We start from the raw sequence: 16,593 nt of genomic DNA, 5'->3' as shown, positions 1-16,593 counted from the left end.
TAGAGAAAAATATTATACTAAACTCAAACAGGATAAATGGTTGATCATTTTTAGATAAGTTAACTTTTCTTAGCTATATTTTCCTCAACTGTAAAATGAAAATATTAATAACATTCTTCCCAAGTCATTGTATTGGTACATGCATTAGAATATTTAGAGTAGTATTGTTCACAGGGGCAAAATTGCTGAAAGAATAAATGTCTTTCAATAGGGTATGACTGAATAAATTTTAGTATAGCCACACAAGGAAATAGTATGCAGTCAATCAAAAGTAAAGCTATACCATTGGATTTTGAGGGCTTTTTTTTGCCGTTAAGTGAGGTATTATGCAAGAGGCAGACCTGTAAATGTAATTTTTTAAAACTCTGTAAATGTGTGTGCTCATGTATGTATAAAACATTGAAGAAAACCATGGAAAGCATATAGTATGTTAACATGAATTCCCGGGAGAAGGGAAGACCAGAAGGGAAGGGAGAGGTGAGCTGACATGGGAGAAAGAGAATAAGTGAAACCAAGGGAAAAGTAGGCAAAAAGAAAAAAAAATGAAAAATTTTTAAAAGAAATGCATGCCTGGGATGATGACGTTTATATCTTTTTATTAAATTTTATTTCCATGTGTTTATAGGCATAAGTTAATTTTAGAGCATTGACTTTCAATTTTAAAGTGCTGAGTCAGTACAAATTTAAATACGTTCTTTACTAAAACACCTGAGTTATTAAAGGCAGTTAAAGATGAATGGAGTACATCCTTAAGTTGATGATTGATATCTTGCAAGGGCTGACTACTACATTTACTTGCAAAACAAATCTTGATTCCTGTGCCAGGGTGTTAGTACTAGGCGAGCAACTTGTTGGCCTGCCACAATCTGCTTATTAATTACAATGTTCTTTCTATATATTTTGATATTAGGAAAGCTGATAATTCAGTCCAGCTATCTTTTTACAGTGTTTTCTTCCTTTGTAATTTATTCCTTGGTTCCAAATGAATGGTTGGCAGAAGGATTTAAGAGAGTGAATGCTTGCTATGAGGACGTAGGTAGAAATTTACCTTAATCCCTAAATTGCTCTCCCATGAAATCGACTAATGTGCTCTTACTTGCCTAAGTCTTCCCCATTCTTCTCCCACCCCCACACTGTGTTGCAAGTTTCAAGTAATCATCTGGACGAATAGTATTCACAAAAGAATATACTTGCCCCTGAACTTAGCGGAATTTCTAGATGGTCAGTCAAGAGTTTCATTGCGAAAGGCCAACTGTGATGAAGGAATTATGCTCATGGCTGGAGGCCAGTCCAGCAGCACTGTCCTTTGAGCAACCCACCTTACACACCTTAATCGATACTGCATTTATCCACACTCCTTAAAAGTCTTGGTACGCCCATGCTGAGATTTGCTCCATGGTGTCTGGCCATTTTACCCTAACTGAATTGCTAAAGATTTGGTATAATGCACTAAAAGCATAGAGGTAGCTGTGTGGTCGAAGGATCATGAGCTGTTATGAAACTGATTAATCACAGTTGCTAACAAACACTGAACACTTACCCAGCAGTCCCTCTTTCTTAAAAGCCTCATGCATAAAAGTGTATTTAATCCTCCAATCATCCTATGAAATAGGATCATTATGATTCTTATTTTATAGATGAGGAATCTCAAGCATAGGCAAATCAGATACATTACTAAATGAGATAAAGTATAGTTAGAAGGTGGCAGAGCCAGGATTTGAACTGAGTTATTTGGCTCCCACACTTCATCTTTTCAGATTTATCCAGCAGTGTCTACTATTCTCTTCTTTTGCCCAGAAATTAGATCCTTATTTTCTTCAGAGGGAACAGAGACCACGGGTGTCCAGGGAATGGAGAGTCTCAGTTTCTGAGATAAATCTAGAACTTGGAGGTGAAATCAAGTTTGGAGGAAAGGAGAAGAGAAGCCTGAGATGGAATTTTTATTTGGACTTCAGCCGAAGTAATAATCCTGAATTAACCCCAAATCACCACCTTTTACTGAGAGAACATTTAGAATACGAAAAAGAAAGTAATCTAAGTCATCACAGAATACTCCTCTGAATGGTATAAATATCATTTTCCCCACCCCATCCCCACTTTTCCTATTTGTAAAACTCCTTATGTTATAGCTTTTTGTCTTTCAACCTTTAAATCTACTTTGGAAAGTGGATGTGACTCAAGCAACTGAGCTCCCACCTACCACACGGGAGGTCGCTGGTTCAGATCCCTGTGCCTCCTAAAGAAAAGAGCAGTCTGATGCAACGCAACAAGATGATGCAACAAGAGACGTGGGGAGGAAAAACACAAAGAGAGACACAACAAAAGCAGGGAGTGGAGGTAGCTCAAGCTACCTGGTACCTTCCACATCGGAGGTACCAGGTTCAGCTCCCTGTACCTCCTAAAAGAAGACGTTCAAACAGACACAGCAAGTGAAAAACAACAAGGGGGTAGGGAGAAATAGATAAATAAAGTAGATCTTTAAAAAAAATTAAAATAAAACCAGTTGCTAGACTCAGATAATTTTAGTTTTATTTTCTACAGAATTAGGAAAGAATTTAGTAAGTTCTTTTCCTGGTCTGTCCTTCCTGGAGTCTGGGTGATTTTTTAAAAGTGCATGCGGGAGGGCAGTAGAGGTGGGGAGTTTGGAGGATCATGTCATATATTGCTCCTAAAAATATCCTCCCACCCTTTAAACTGTCTGAAGTGTTTTGATTTTAATAGTTAAGGGCTTAGGAAGGAGTCAGCCCAACAGCCCCCAAGATTATTAACCACAGCTCCTACAACATCCATGTTCTCAATGCTCCTGTCATATATTATGCCAGCTCATCGGAGCTGACTTTCAGAGTGGTCTGAGCTTGCTTGGAAGCTTAGGGGCAAATAAACATGTAATGACTTAATATAGAAAGACGTCAGCTAACAATGATTTTCTAAAAGGTTCTTCCAACTTCCAAAGAATTCAGAGAGTGATCATGAACTATAGAGCATCTCCCTTCCAAAGAAGGTGTTCTGCTAAACCTGGGGGAAAATGTTAAGGGCCATCAAAGCAAGTGAAGGAGACCAGACACAGAGTACTAAATATTGTATGATTCCATTAATATAAAATGTAAATATAAATCAATTCATAAAGACCAAAGAATAGTTGTTATGTAGGTCTGAGGAAGGAATGCTAAGGGTTTGGAGTCTTTCTTGTTGAGTAATGAAATTGTTTTAGAATATTTAGGATGATAAATGTATAAATTTGTGATTATACTAAAAGCCATTTTTACGTACTTTGGCTAGAATAGACAGAAACAGCAGCTATATACAATGGGGGAAACAGAGAGATTGAGAGGTGAGGAATTTTCTTGTTTGTTTCTTTGTTTTTTATTATTATTATCTAAATAATGAAAATGCTCTAATAACGACTGAAGTGATAAATGCATAAGTGTGATTATAGTAAATCCCATTGATTGTACACCTTGGAGGAACTGTATGCTTTATTAATATGTATCAATAAAATTGATTTTTAAAAAGTTAAGGACCCAATGAAAGAGGATGAAGCTGAAACCATTGGGACCAGGTGGGAAAACCAGATCACCATTACCAATTTCAAAGATAGATGTTTGAAGGATGCAAAGATTTCTGCTATAGTTACTGTACAGGATAGATTTATAAAAATAATGAGTGGAAGCAGACTTGGCTCAGTGGATAGGGCGTCCGTCTACCACATGGGAGGTCCACGGTTCAAACCCCAGGCCTCCTTGACCCGAGTGGAGCTGGCCCATGTGCAGTGCTGATGCACGCAAGGAGTGCCCTGCCACGCAGGGGTGTTCCCCTCGTAAGGGAGCCCCACGTGCGAGGAGTGCACCCCATAAGGAGAGCCACCCAGCGCGAAACAAAGTGCAGCCTGCCCAGGAATGGCGCCGCCCACACGGAGAGCTGACGCAGCAAGATGACAGAACAAAAAAGACACAGATTCCTGTGCTGCTGACAACAACAGAAGTGGGCAAAGAATACACAGCAAATGGACACAAGAACAAACAACCGGGGCAGGAGATGGGGAAAGGGGGACTGGGGGGTGGGGAAGGGGAGAGAAATAAAAATAAAATATTTAATAATAATAATAATAATGAGTAGAACAGAAATATCTATGTAAATGGGAAACACTAATATGTAGGGAACCATGGTGAAAAAAACATGTCCTTATAGAAATAGCAGATTTCCTCAAGTCTTTTCTACAATTGACATGGGGCTGGGGAAGTTGGGGCAGATTCTCACATCATTTATAATGTCACATATATCTGGTCTATTGGTAGACCATAAACTGGAATATTTCAAATATGTATTTGTAAACCACGGGACTCCAGAAAACTGTATACACATATTTCCCACTGTATTACTTTTCTCTTGTGATTACCTTTTTAGAAATTCAACAAGGTTAAGTGCATGTGTTAGGCTCCAAAGCTAGTCCTTTGGGGATAACCAGAAAAAAAACATTAGCACAAGAGTTAGGCAGAACTTACATTTATTTCATCCGCAGACAGGAGCCAAGGTCGGTCTAAAGCAACTCAGACCTGACTCCCCATGCTGTGGTTTTACTCTTGCTTAAATACCTAAGTTACTACTTAGCATTTGCTTTGATTATGCATTAGCTTTTATGCATATGGATGAACATACATAACTAGTTATATAATTGTATGCCTAGTATGCAAGCACTCATTTAACATGTGCAAAGTAAAATATGAGCACTAAGCCCTGCAACTGAAAACAAGAAGAGAAAAAATTAGAAATGAGGGTAAAACTGGAAGGATATCTCTATGGTTGCCATCTTGTCTCCAAATCACACCCTTGATTCAACCCAGTGCTTGGTAGAAAGATGGAATATTTTTGAAGAACTTAATGGAAGCCTTTGTCTTAAAAAATAGATGTGGGATATGAGTGCTAATAGTCTTTCAGCTAATGTGGGAGCAGGGAAAAATAGCCCACTGTTATGACTGTGCAGCTGCAATTTAAGACAAGCCCCCAAATTGACAAAGATCAATGTTTTAGATGATCATGTTTTGTTAACACATGAGAAAAATGCCTTTATCTATAAATCTTAGGCATGAAAGAGTGATACATCCTCATTCTGTAACATTCATTTCCTCATAAAATTGGTTAAAGGATTGTACGCAGCTTGTGTATCAAACCCGTCAATAAAAAGTCATTGACAGTGCATTATACTTGACAAATTCCATTGTTAGGATTTCAGTTAAATCCTCACAAATCCCTGCCTGTGTGATACTTTTCTCCTCTCCATCTTTTCAACTTCATCAGAAACAATACATTATAAACAGACATATTTATCTCCTGACTAATCCCAAATGAATGGACTAAAGAGCTTGACACCAATTTTAAGATTCTCTTTTCCCATCTCCTAATCATTTATCGCAGAAGAAAAATAGCCTTACAAAAATAGATTTTTTACCTCACGTTCAATAAATCCTAGGTGCATATGCCATATTCTCTGTTCCTCTACAAAGATGCCTCTACGAAGATAAATATTAAAGTAGCCCAAGGCTGAGCACCAGATTTGAGCCATGACAAATTCCTCACAATTTCTCCATACATCTTTTACTTTTTTCTGCTAAGTTATGAATTTCAAGCTTGCCCTATAAATATACAGATTGGAAGAGTCAAACTCTTTTTTTTTTAACTCTAAACTGATAGAACTTGACTTTTTTATAATTAAAATTTTATTGTTATATCAATGTTACAAGTTACTTAGTTAACACAAGATAATAGCTGCAATAACAATAAATCTGGTTTAGTCAGTGGTTACATTTCCCCCTTATTTTTGTTCATTCCTTAGTCTTGAGGAATTTGGGACAATGTCCACTCTGATTGCTTCAGGCTGAGAGGGGACAAAGATATTGTGGGGCAAAGAAATGGAACTGTTTTGTTTGCCATTGAAATACTCCTTGATTTTGGGCAGGGGCTGGTCCATTCATTGTTTTGTTAGTTGTCTAAGGACAATTTAACTTTTTGATGTGTTATTTGGTCTTTTGCCTGCTCGTTTTTTTGTATGTTTTTTGGCAAATTTTTGACCTTCAAAATTGAAGCCCATCTAGTGTTTTAAAAGAACAAAGAATAACATGAACATTTGAGTCAATTGGCCTCAAAATTTGGATTTTTATCAGCAAAATATTTTTATTTAAACGTTTGACAGAAAACACAAATTCAAATTGCATCCATTTCAGACATAATACTAACATAAAAACCCTCTACTAGCTACTAGTTCTTTAATTTTATGATAATATCAGAATGAAGCACAATTTTTAAAAATGAGTGGTCAGCTTTATGTAAAATATATTACCTTGCATTTTGTTTTTTGTTTTTTCCCTCATTTTGTTGCAGACTCATCCTGGACACATGATCCCAGCACTCTCTGTTAAACAAATGACTGTTCTTTTTACTGGCCTTTTGCTCGAGACAAATTTTTTTCCCTTCAGAAGTTCACCAGTTCATTTACATAGCAAGACCATTTTAGAGGTCAAAGGAGATTGTGAGAGCATTTTTACCAAGTAATGATCTAGGGTGTTTTTACTTTACATCATACCTGGTGAAAGAACATATCTAATAACAAGATTACTAGCTGGGACATCTATCTTAAATTATTATTGGTTGGTGAAACCAACATTGATAATATTCCCACTTGACTAGAAACTGGAGATGGTGAAGGTCTTCAGTTAAATCCTAATCCTTGCAACCTTAGCTGCACAGAATTATTGTGGATGCTTTCATTTCTGTATGTTTTTAATAAGTTAATTGTGAACACAAAACACAAAATCACAGAAAAAGCCTATTACAAAAAAGCAACCTGTCTTACTGCAAGTGAAAATATCCTATCAACCTGCTTTTGGAATTCACACTTTGCTTTTGAAAAGATTGTTTTCCCTCATTTTAACATTTTTTTTTTCTTGGAATTCTCACCATGACCTTAAATTAGAAGACAAGTTTTAGGTGATGAAAATTTCTTTGAAGCTTCTTGTACTATTTTTGGCCTGGCAAAAGGCTAGCTAAAAGAAAAGAAAGTAATTTTCCCAACAAGACCACATTTTATTCAAATTAAATTCATTTTCTGAGCACCTGCTAAATGCAAGGTGCCATGGGAAGACCTTCCCTTGTTTTTCATACTGTCTATCCTCTTTGGAGAAAAGACTTTCTTTTGTTCTATGTCCTTTTACTTGAGAAATTTTCTCAAATTCTTCCCTCTAAAGAATGCTGAGTTTTGGACTGGGTTTGCATTAGCTTGTGTTCTAGCCTCTCCCAAGTGGATTTCCCCAAGTGTCTGTGGTTGAGGTATGAAACCAGGGTCCTACTTCCCATGTGATCAGTTTATTGTCCTAGGATACTTTCCCTAAATTTAGTAGACCAGGAAGCCCCACAAGTACGTATCTGGGCTTCTAGCAAGAAGGGATTTAATCATGGAGAATCATTTGTGCGTTCTTCAATTGATTAGACTATGCAGCTCACTTTGGACCTTTGACACAAGGACTAGTTTTTTGTACATGATAACTCATTTTGGGGATGTCTGGTAACTTCAGACACCTGAGAGGTAATGAAAAAGCGCAAAGTGGTGGATACAATAAAGAATGGGGGAGCGGGAGCTGGTATATATCCATTCCATTTCTAAAATACTTCACTAACCACAGACTGTTTGATGACTTAAGTATTCTGACTCCTAGTTTTTTATCCTGGTTAATTGCAAACACCCCTCCCCGCCACGCAAACAGAAATACTCCCTAATTTTCTTCCATTTTCAATGTTTTCCATTGTGCTTAACATTTTCTAATACATTATGCAGCATATTGATTTTTGTTGCTTGTTTCTTGTGTCTCTTCCTCTACTCTCCAGAATCAAGCTAGCTGAAGACAGATTTTGTCTTCTGAATTCTTAATTCCTACAAAGGTGCTTGCTATGAAGCCTGACTCAGATATTTATGAGTGGATATCTCTTTTTTCTTTGGCACATTTTTCTTTAGGCACTCCATTTTAAAAATAAGGAATTGCACGTGTATTTAGAGCTAGCAGGGCATTTAGCATTTCACCGGCAAATGTTCAAGTAAGAAACCAAGACAATAGGCACCGATCTGGCAGAACATTCCCACCTAGTCCTCCCTCCCCATGATGTAAGCATCATCATTGCTTCTGTGTTATTTCCAGCTGAAATCCCTTCTTATCACCACATGCTAGGCCACCCATATGATCCAATCAGAGTAGACACCTGAAAGAAAAGTTGGTTACCATTAGGGAGCTAAGGTGACTTCAGTTCTAGATATAAGCCAAACACTATATTGATGTATGCCATGGTTTTATTAAACTATTTGGTATTTCAGACATAACTTGAGCCTATGATATTGGCCAACTCCTCTAGTGTCCAGGTGACAAAAGATTGTGAAAATAGGTGCACATCAAACTTGCAGAAAGAATAAAGTATTTCTCCTAAATAAGCTTGGTGAAGCAGCCTTCAGTAAAGGAAAGCTGCTCATCTGATCTGCTCGCTCTGCCCACCAGCATCTATCAATAAATGATGATGATGATGAGTTGGGTCTACCTGATTCAGGAGGAATCACGAACTAGACCTTTGGGCCTCACTTTGTCCAAAGCATGTTTAATTTGGTGGACAGAATGTTGACCTTATAATGCTCATGTCATCTACATCAAAGTACTCATCAAAATCTGGATTACTGGTAGCTCTTGAAAAATAAAGAAACATTAGGCAGGCATTCCCACACGTCCTTCACTGACAAATCCTGGCAAATTCACCCTGCGCAGATCGATTCCAATTTTTTATCCAGTTCGCTTCACTCATTCATATTACTTGCTTCATCTCTATTTTAGAGTACAATCTATTAGTAATTCTTGCTGAGTTTCTTATATCGAGAACATTGTAAAGACTAAGTAATTATGTGCTGAAAGACTTGTTGAGCAAATTACTGACTTCAGCATGGATTTTCTAGACAGAATATTCTAAATACCAAACTGTAGGGTGCCAAGGCTAAAGAGAAATCCTCTGTGTTGAGAAATTGCTGCCACACTCCTGTCAGGAAGGGGAATATCTCAGCTCTGGATCTCTCAATCTTCTTTCTCCTCTTGCCATTTTGTTCTGATGATTCTCAGCTGGGACTTCCAACATCCTATGCTGCATTTATTTTTATCAGAGCCATTGCTATTAAATTGTGACAAAAGGATAGGCTCATTCTTTGGTACAGAAATCATTGTAGCAGTATTTCTACAGTTTAATTGCAATTAATGTAGGAGGTCCTCTCTTATAGAATAAAATAATTGCAAGGCTGTGTGATGCCAGTGCTTATTACTCTTTGCTTTCAGTTCACTAGGCTTTGCATCTCTTTCTGTGCCTCTCTGTGCTGCACCAAAGTATGGAAACAGCAGCTTCCAGATTAATGGCTTTCCCCAAATTTACAGAAATTTTAAAAATCATGATTTTTGACTCAATAGTAATCTCCCTCTTCCAAATCCTATAAGATTTTCCTGTTTACCCTCACCTGTCTTCTTTCTATAGACTGCACCTAGTTATAGGAAAAAATGATATTGCCAAGATATTTCCATGCTTCATAAGGCGCCTTCATCTGGCTCTTAGGACACAAGCATCCCCCATGTGGGGTTGTGGCACACACATACCTCATCTTTCAAGACACTGCTGAGTTTACAAAGGAAATAGGTCCTTGCTGCATGTGAGTAAGCTGGGAGAGCAATGAAAAAAATAGGCAGGCTATGATTTGGTGCTTTGCTTAGGAAATCCATACTAAAGTTAACCTAAGTTTCATAATCAAAAGAAAAGAACTTCGCAGGCAGAAAACATAATGCAAATGAATTTCTGAAAAAGAGTGAAAATCACCCCTTAATTCAGGCAGACATTTGACCCAGAGACTCATAAGATATAGGGAATTCTGTTTCCCAGGGTTTTTTCTAGTCACGAATGCTGGGAGCATTCAACTTTTTTTGCAATTTGCAATCTCGGAATCTTAGATCAATATGAGTCTAATATTTTGTTAAGTTTCCAAGACCCAGAGAATTCACAGGCAACTAGAAAATATTGATATGAAAACCCCCTAGGCCTTTTATCTTTCCTTCAATTTAATATGTGTGAACCAAAACAATCTGTAATTCAAAAATACAAATTTATGACTGTAGCAGTTTGATATGGTTATGAATTCCAAAAGTAGATATTGGATTATACTTGTAATATGATCTGTACCTGGGCATGATTGAATTATGATTAGGGTTTTATGATAAAAGACATGGCAAAGGACAGAGTTGAGGGTTTGTTGGATGTTGATGTTGGAGTTTTGATGATGGAGTTTGATGCTGAAGACTTAAGCTGGAGCCCCTGGAAGTCAGCTCCTAGAGGAAAGAGAAGCCAGTCCCAGAAAGAAACGAACCTTGAACCCAGAGAGAAGCAAGCCCCAGAACATAGGAACCCAGGAAGCCTGAACCCTCACAGACATCAGCAGCCTTCTTGCTCCAACACGTGAAAATAGACTTTGGTGACCGTAGTAACCTATGCTTTATGGCCTGGTATCTGTAAGCTCCTACCCCAAATCAATACCCTTTATAAAAACCAACCAATTTCTGGTTGACTAATACAATGACGTTTTCTTTAGAATACAGGACGTGGGGAATACTGAGATGAATAAGCTATAACTCCAGTTAAAGAACTTTCATCATGTTCACATAAATAGATTTGTGTGTAAAACTTATTTTTCGGTTTGTGACAGAGGGAAAGGAGTGGAAAACGTGGTGGAAATAAAATAGAAAGGTCCAGTGAAGAGTTAAGTCACTAATCATTTCTTGGGGGGAAGGCAATTCTTAGAAATAATTTGTTTAATTTTTAGCCTCACCATCAGAGCATAACCACCATGGTTGTTCCTTACCTCTCTGTCTGTGCCTTCGTACTGTGGTAGATTTCTACCAACATCTACTTATCTCCCAAGCCTCAGCTCACACTCGCCTCATGGCCAGCACCTGAGTCTGCCTGCTCACATCCACCCCAGTGCCTGCAACACTTTTCTGTCAGCTCTCAGATCACACAGGAGGGAACATTTCTTAATCCCCCCGTCCATCTGGAAGTTTGTCACAGGCCCCAACATTCATTTTGGTAGAGGTCAGTCCCATGAAGACATGGCGCCTTGGATTGCATTCAAATCTAGGCTTCAGCACCTACAAATGTGTGACGTGGGGTGATTTTCTTCAATTCAGTGAACCTCCCTTTCCTCTCAGGTGAGAAAGAGAGTTCAGCAGCCCTAACACTGGTTTCAGTTGGTCAGGATGGAATGAGATGATACGTGGAAGGCACCCAGGCCAGATCCTTGACATTTGTCAAGCGGTTATAAAAGCAGGAAAAAATGCAATGAACATTCATGAGTCAACCAGCTATCTGAGTTGAATTCAGATGTTTGGCAGGATTTGCTTTAAATCTGAAGTTCCCAAAGTGCCGAAGTATCCTGGAGTGCTCAGGTGAACTCAGCAGGATGCGTTTCATATTCTAAAACCTCCAGGGAAACACAAGAACATCCGCCAGGCACATCTCAAGGACTCTATTGGGCTGTTTGAATCTAAATATTAATAAAGGGAACTTTTAGGAATTTCTTTAGGCCTGGGGTACCAAGAAAAAATTACTAAGTAAATAAGGGGGCCATGAGCCAAGAAAACAGGGAATCTCTGCTTTGATGATTTTATGAAAGAGATTTTTAAAAATTACAATTGTAGCTGGAGCCCTTGTGATTCTATTCCTTTCTTCCTCATTAAAAGGAACTCCTATCCTGAAAGCTGATATTTAGCATTCCTATCAATATTTTTTCATTTTCATTGCAGACTTACTTATACATACATACATCATATTGTTTTTGTTTTAATACATTTTACACTTTTAATAAATAATATCATACATATTGTATTTCCTAAACTTGATTTTTGTTTTCCATGAACTAATACCACTCTCATAATTGGTCTCTCTTTATAAAAATTCTTTTTTTTTTTTTAAAGATTTATTTTATTTATTTAATTCCCCCACCCCCCCACCCCCATCTGTTCTCTGTGTCTATTTGCTGCGTCTTGTTTCTTTGTCCGCTTCTGTTGTCGTCAGGGGCTGGGGAAGTGTGGGCGGTGCCATTCCTGGGCAGGCTGCACTTTCTTTCACGCTGTGCGGCTCTCCTTACGCACGCACTCCTTGCGCGTGGGACACCCCTGCGTTGCGTGGCACTCTTTGCGCGCATCAGCACTGCGCATGGGCCAGCTGCACATGGGTCAAGGAGGCCCGGGGTTTGAACCGCAGACCTCCCATGTGGTAGACGGATGCCCTAACCACTGGGCCAGGTCCGTTTCCCTATAAAAATTCTTAATATCTGGTAGGATGAGTTCTACTTCAAAATTGTCTTGGTTCTTATGAGAGCATGTCTTCTAATTCAAGAACTTTTTCATTCTTCCTTTTCATTATTCAATAATGTTATTTTTCTTCATAGCAGTCTTAAGTATATTTTATTAGGTTAATTTTCTGTTTGTTTGTGGGGTTTTTTGCTATTGTATTGGACTGAGAAAAAAGACATCTTTGTCTTGTTCATAAGTTTAGGAAGAATGGCTCTAACACTTCATTATTAAGTATATATTTTTTGCTTTTGTTTTTGTTTTTAGGTTTCCATTAGATGACCTTTGTAAATTAAAGTTTCCCCTTTCTGTACCTTCTGTGTGTGTGTGTGTGCATGTGTGTAAATCTTTAATGGACGTTAGATTTTATCAACTGATTTTTTTGTACATAGAGATATATATGGTCCTATCTTCTAATTAGTTAGTGTGGTGAATTGCATTCATAGATTTTGTTGTTGTTATTTAATCATTACATAAATCCTGATGATAAATCCACCTTGATCATAATGGCTTTAAAATATTAAAATGATATCTTTAAAGTTGGCTAATATTTATTTAGGATTTCTGAGTTATACATGCATGATGCAGATTGACATACAATTTTTTATACCATCCTTCTTCAGTTTTAATGTCAAAATTATTTGCTCCATAAAATGATTTATGGAACCTTTTTCCTTTTCTTCTATTCTTTGAAATGTTATGTATAAGATAGAGATAACTTATTTCTTGACTTTTGCACGAATTAGCTCCTAAAACATCTGACCCAACAGCCATTTGGGAGATAGTCCTTCATTTGCTGATTTAAGAATTCTAATGCTCATTGTCTGCTCCTTGTTTTTTGTTAACTATCTGGTTTTTTTAGGAGGAACCAAGAACTAAACCAGAACCTACCAAGTGAGAGGTGGGAGCTCAACTGCTTGAGCCAAATCTACTTTCTGCTCATTGTTTATTTTTCTTTAGGAGGCACTAGAAAACAAATCCAGTACCTCCTGCATGGAAGGCAGGGGCTCAACTGCTTGAGCCACATCCACTCCCTATTTTTTTTCTTTAAGATTTATTTCATTTCTTTCTCTCTCTCCCCCCCCCCCCCATTGTCTGCTCTCTGTATCCATTTGCTGTGTATTCTTCTGCGTCCACTTGCATTATCTGGCAGCACTGGGAAACGGCATCTCTTTTTTGTGGCATCATCTTGCTGCATCAGTTCCCTGTGTGTGCAGTGCCGCTCCTGGGCAGGCTGCGCTTTTTTCATGTGGGGTGGCTCTCCTTGCAGGATGCACTCCTTGTGCATAGGAGTGCCCCTGTGTGGCACGGCACTCCTAGCATGCGGCAGCACTGCACGTGGGCAAGCTTACCATAAAGTCAGGAGATCCTGGGGATCAAACACTGTACCTTCCATATGGTAGACGGACGCTCTTATCAGTTGAGCCACGTCTGCTTCCCCCTATTTGTCTTAAATCATATTTTTGATAAGTTGTAAATATAACTAGAAAACTGAATAAATGTAACCAAAAAAATAGATAAATTCCAAAAGAAATCCATGTACCTGTTTTTTAATTTATTACTATGAATTCATTCATAGTTTCCTTTTATTATGATCTACATTGTATTACTAATTATAACCCCTCTTTAGTTCCTAATATTTTTATTCAATTGTTCCTTTTTTTCTCTTGTTTAATCCCGTCTATTTTATTAATCAATGCAAAGTAAGCACCATTTTATCTTGGCATTTTATTTTGTTAATTTATGCTATTATTTTTTTCTTTGTCCCTCCTGCCTCCTTTAGGTATTGTAAAACTTTTTAAAAAATGTTTTGTGATGGATACTTTGTCCATTCATTCTGTCTTTCTGTACCAATATAAACATTTAAGACTACTCTTTAGGTTCAACTTTTGATATGAGACATTTTCATGATTGCCCAATGCTGAAGAATTGCTTCATTTCCATGATGAATTCTTTGACCCATGAGTTATTTAGAGGTATGTTTCCTGTTTCCATATGAATAGGTATTTTTAGTTAATGTTATCATTTTCTAATTTACTGTGATCAGTGATTGGGGTCAATATGATGCTATTGCTTTATTAACTGCTGAAGTTTGCTTTGTGGCCTATTCCAAATGCTTGAAAGAAATGCTGCCCCTTCATATGCTATGTCTTTTTCTCTAATGCTTTGCATTCTTCCTTCTCATCAATTTTCAGGGTCACTTTGTAGATATTTTCTCTGCTACCTGGGTTGCAAACATTTAGTTCCAAATCAATTATTTTCATTGCCTTTGTCGAAGTCATCTTTTACCATAGAGAAGGTTTTATTTAATATTTATGGAGTGAAATTTGCCTATATTTTATTTTATATCTTTTAGGATTCCATATTGCTTAAGAAGGTCTACACTGAGACCTCATATGTTCCTGTAGAACAGTCATCATTTTTTCAAGGTCAGATCTAGGATTGGAAACAAATTTCACATAATTTGAAAGAATTTTTAGGAAAAATGTAAACATGTAAGTACAAAGTTATGTACAAAAGTGAATGTTTAGAACATGAAAAATCACAAAAAATTACAAATTTAAATATATTGACCAATATCTTAAATATCTCCAAATCCAGAAAGGTAGCATAATATATTACTAAATAACAGCCTGACAAACCTCTGTATTGCTTTTCTTTTCCTACATTTTTGGCTTAATACTTTTGATCACCTCTCCATATAATTGCAATTTTAAAATATTTTCCATAGAGAGAATGAGGAGATTAGTTAGCTATTCCTCTGACAGAGATGATCAGAATTGGTCTTATTATTGATAGTTGGGATGTATAAACCATAGAAATTCAATAACAGACATATTAATATTTTTGGTAGGATCACTACAGAATTGTGCCTTCCAAACAGGAAGTCTGAAAAACAGCATTTCAGTCAATTCCCAGGAACAAAGAAAAAATATAGCTGGCACTGACCATTGTCCGTACTGTAAATCAAGCATATTCTTGAGAAGAGAGAATCTCTGTTTTGATTAAATATCAATGAGAATTCTGTCTGTACCATCAGTTGTGTGTGTTTGACACTTTGATGAAATTTCTACAGATTGACCTCAGAAACCCTGTTTCTTCTCCACGATCCTTATGGTTCTGGTGCAGGAGAACATGTTCAGGGTGTAGTCTTGTCCCTTGGTGAGAAGATGCCAAGTGTGTCAAGACGGTGGGCATTACAAATGTTCCCAGAAGCCATGCCTACACTTGAATGTAATTTAACTAAGGCCAAAACAACTACTGACCATGTACACATATCCCACTCACTGAAACTAAGAAACTAAATGTATTCCTTATTTCTGCCCCTACTCCAGATCCCTATGCTTTTGCCAGTTCCATCTGATAAGAGACACCCGTGATGAAAGGGAATTTAGAGTGGAAAATAGGGTGGTCCCCTCATCTGTAGACAGATTTAGCACTGAATATCCCATGCCCTAGTAATTTTCTCAGACTTGGACAAACCAGGAAGGTTGTTTACTCTAGGGGGAAGAGGCAGTGGTCTTAACTGTTGGTGCTTAAAGTAACTTTGTTTTGCAAATTTACAAAAACCTGTGGCCATGCAAACACACTGCTGACCCCCTCCTAAGAACTTAGAAAGCAACTCATGCCTAAGTTCCAATAGCTTCACAGTAAATCTGCCTCTAAATGGTTTTAATTTGTCTTACTATCTCTAAACTTTATGTTGCACTCTCATCGTTGATGCTCTCCCTTGTCTTGTTCTGGGTGCTCTGCTCCTTATGTGGTTCTTTATGTTTGTGCTATTGTTTCGTGACTCAGGCACAGCCTTTGGAGTCCTCCTGTGGCAAGGGTCCTGCAGATGATAAACGTTGACACAGTCTTTTCCCCAGGGCTAGTGGAGTAGACTCAGAAAAGTTCTCTCCCTCCCACTGAGGCGCCTGGAGTAAGCGCCTCTGCTCTTCAGAAGGCCCAACCTCGGGGAGTGAGAGTGCCCACTCCCCACTTACAAAGTCCTCGGCTTCTTGGTGTCAGGCAGCAGAGACACTCAGATGTCCGTTTAGGAATTCCCAGATCTCAGCTCTCCTTGTGCTTCCCAGGCTCTGCTACTTTCTCGTCTTGGCTGCAGAAGTCCCCAAAGCTCATCTCCAGAAGCTCACACGGTCCCTGAAAGAGGAAGCCCCATAGAAACATTGTTTGGTTTGAATTTGTT

The sequence above is a fragment of the Dasypus novemcinctus genome, chromosome 3 (genome assembly GCF_030445035.2).
Source record: "Dasypus novemcinctus isolate mDasNov1 chromosome 3, mDasNov1.1.hap2, whole genome shotgun sequence".
NCBI lineage: Eukaryota > Metazoa > Chordata > Mammalia > Cingulata > Dasypodidae > Dasypus > Dasypus novemcinctus.
This window is presented reverse-complemented; position numbering follows the sequence as displayed.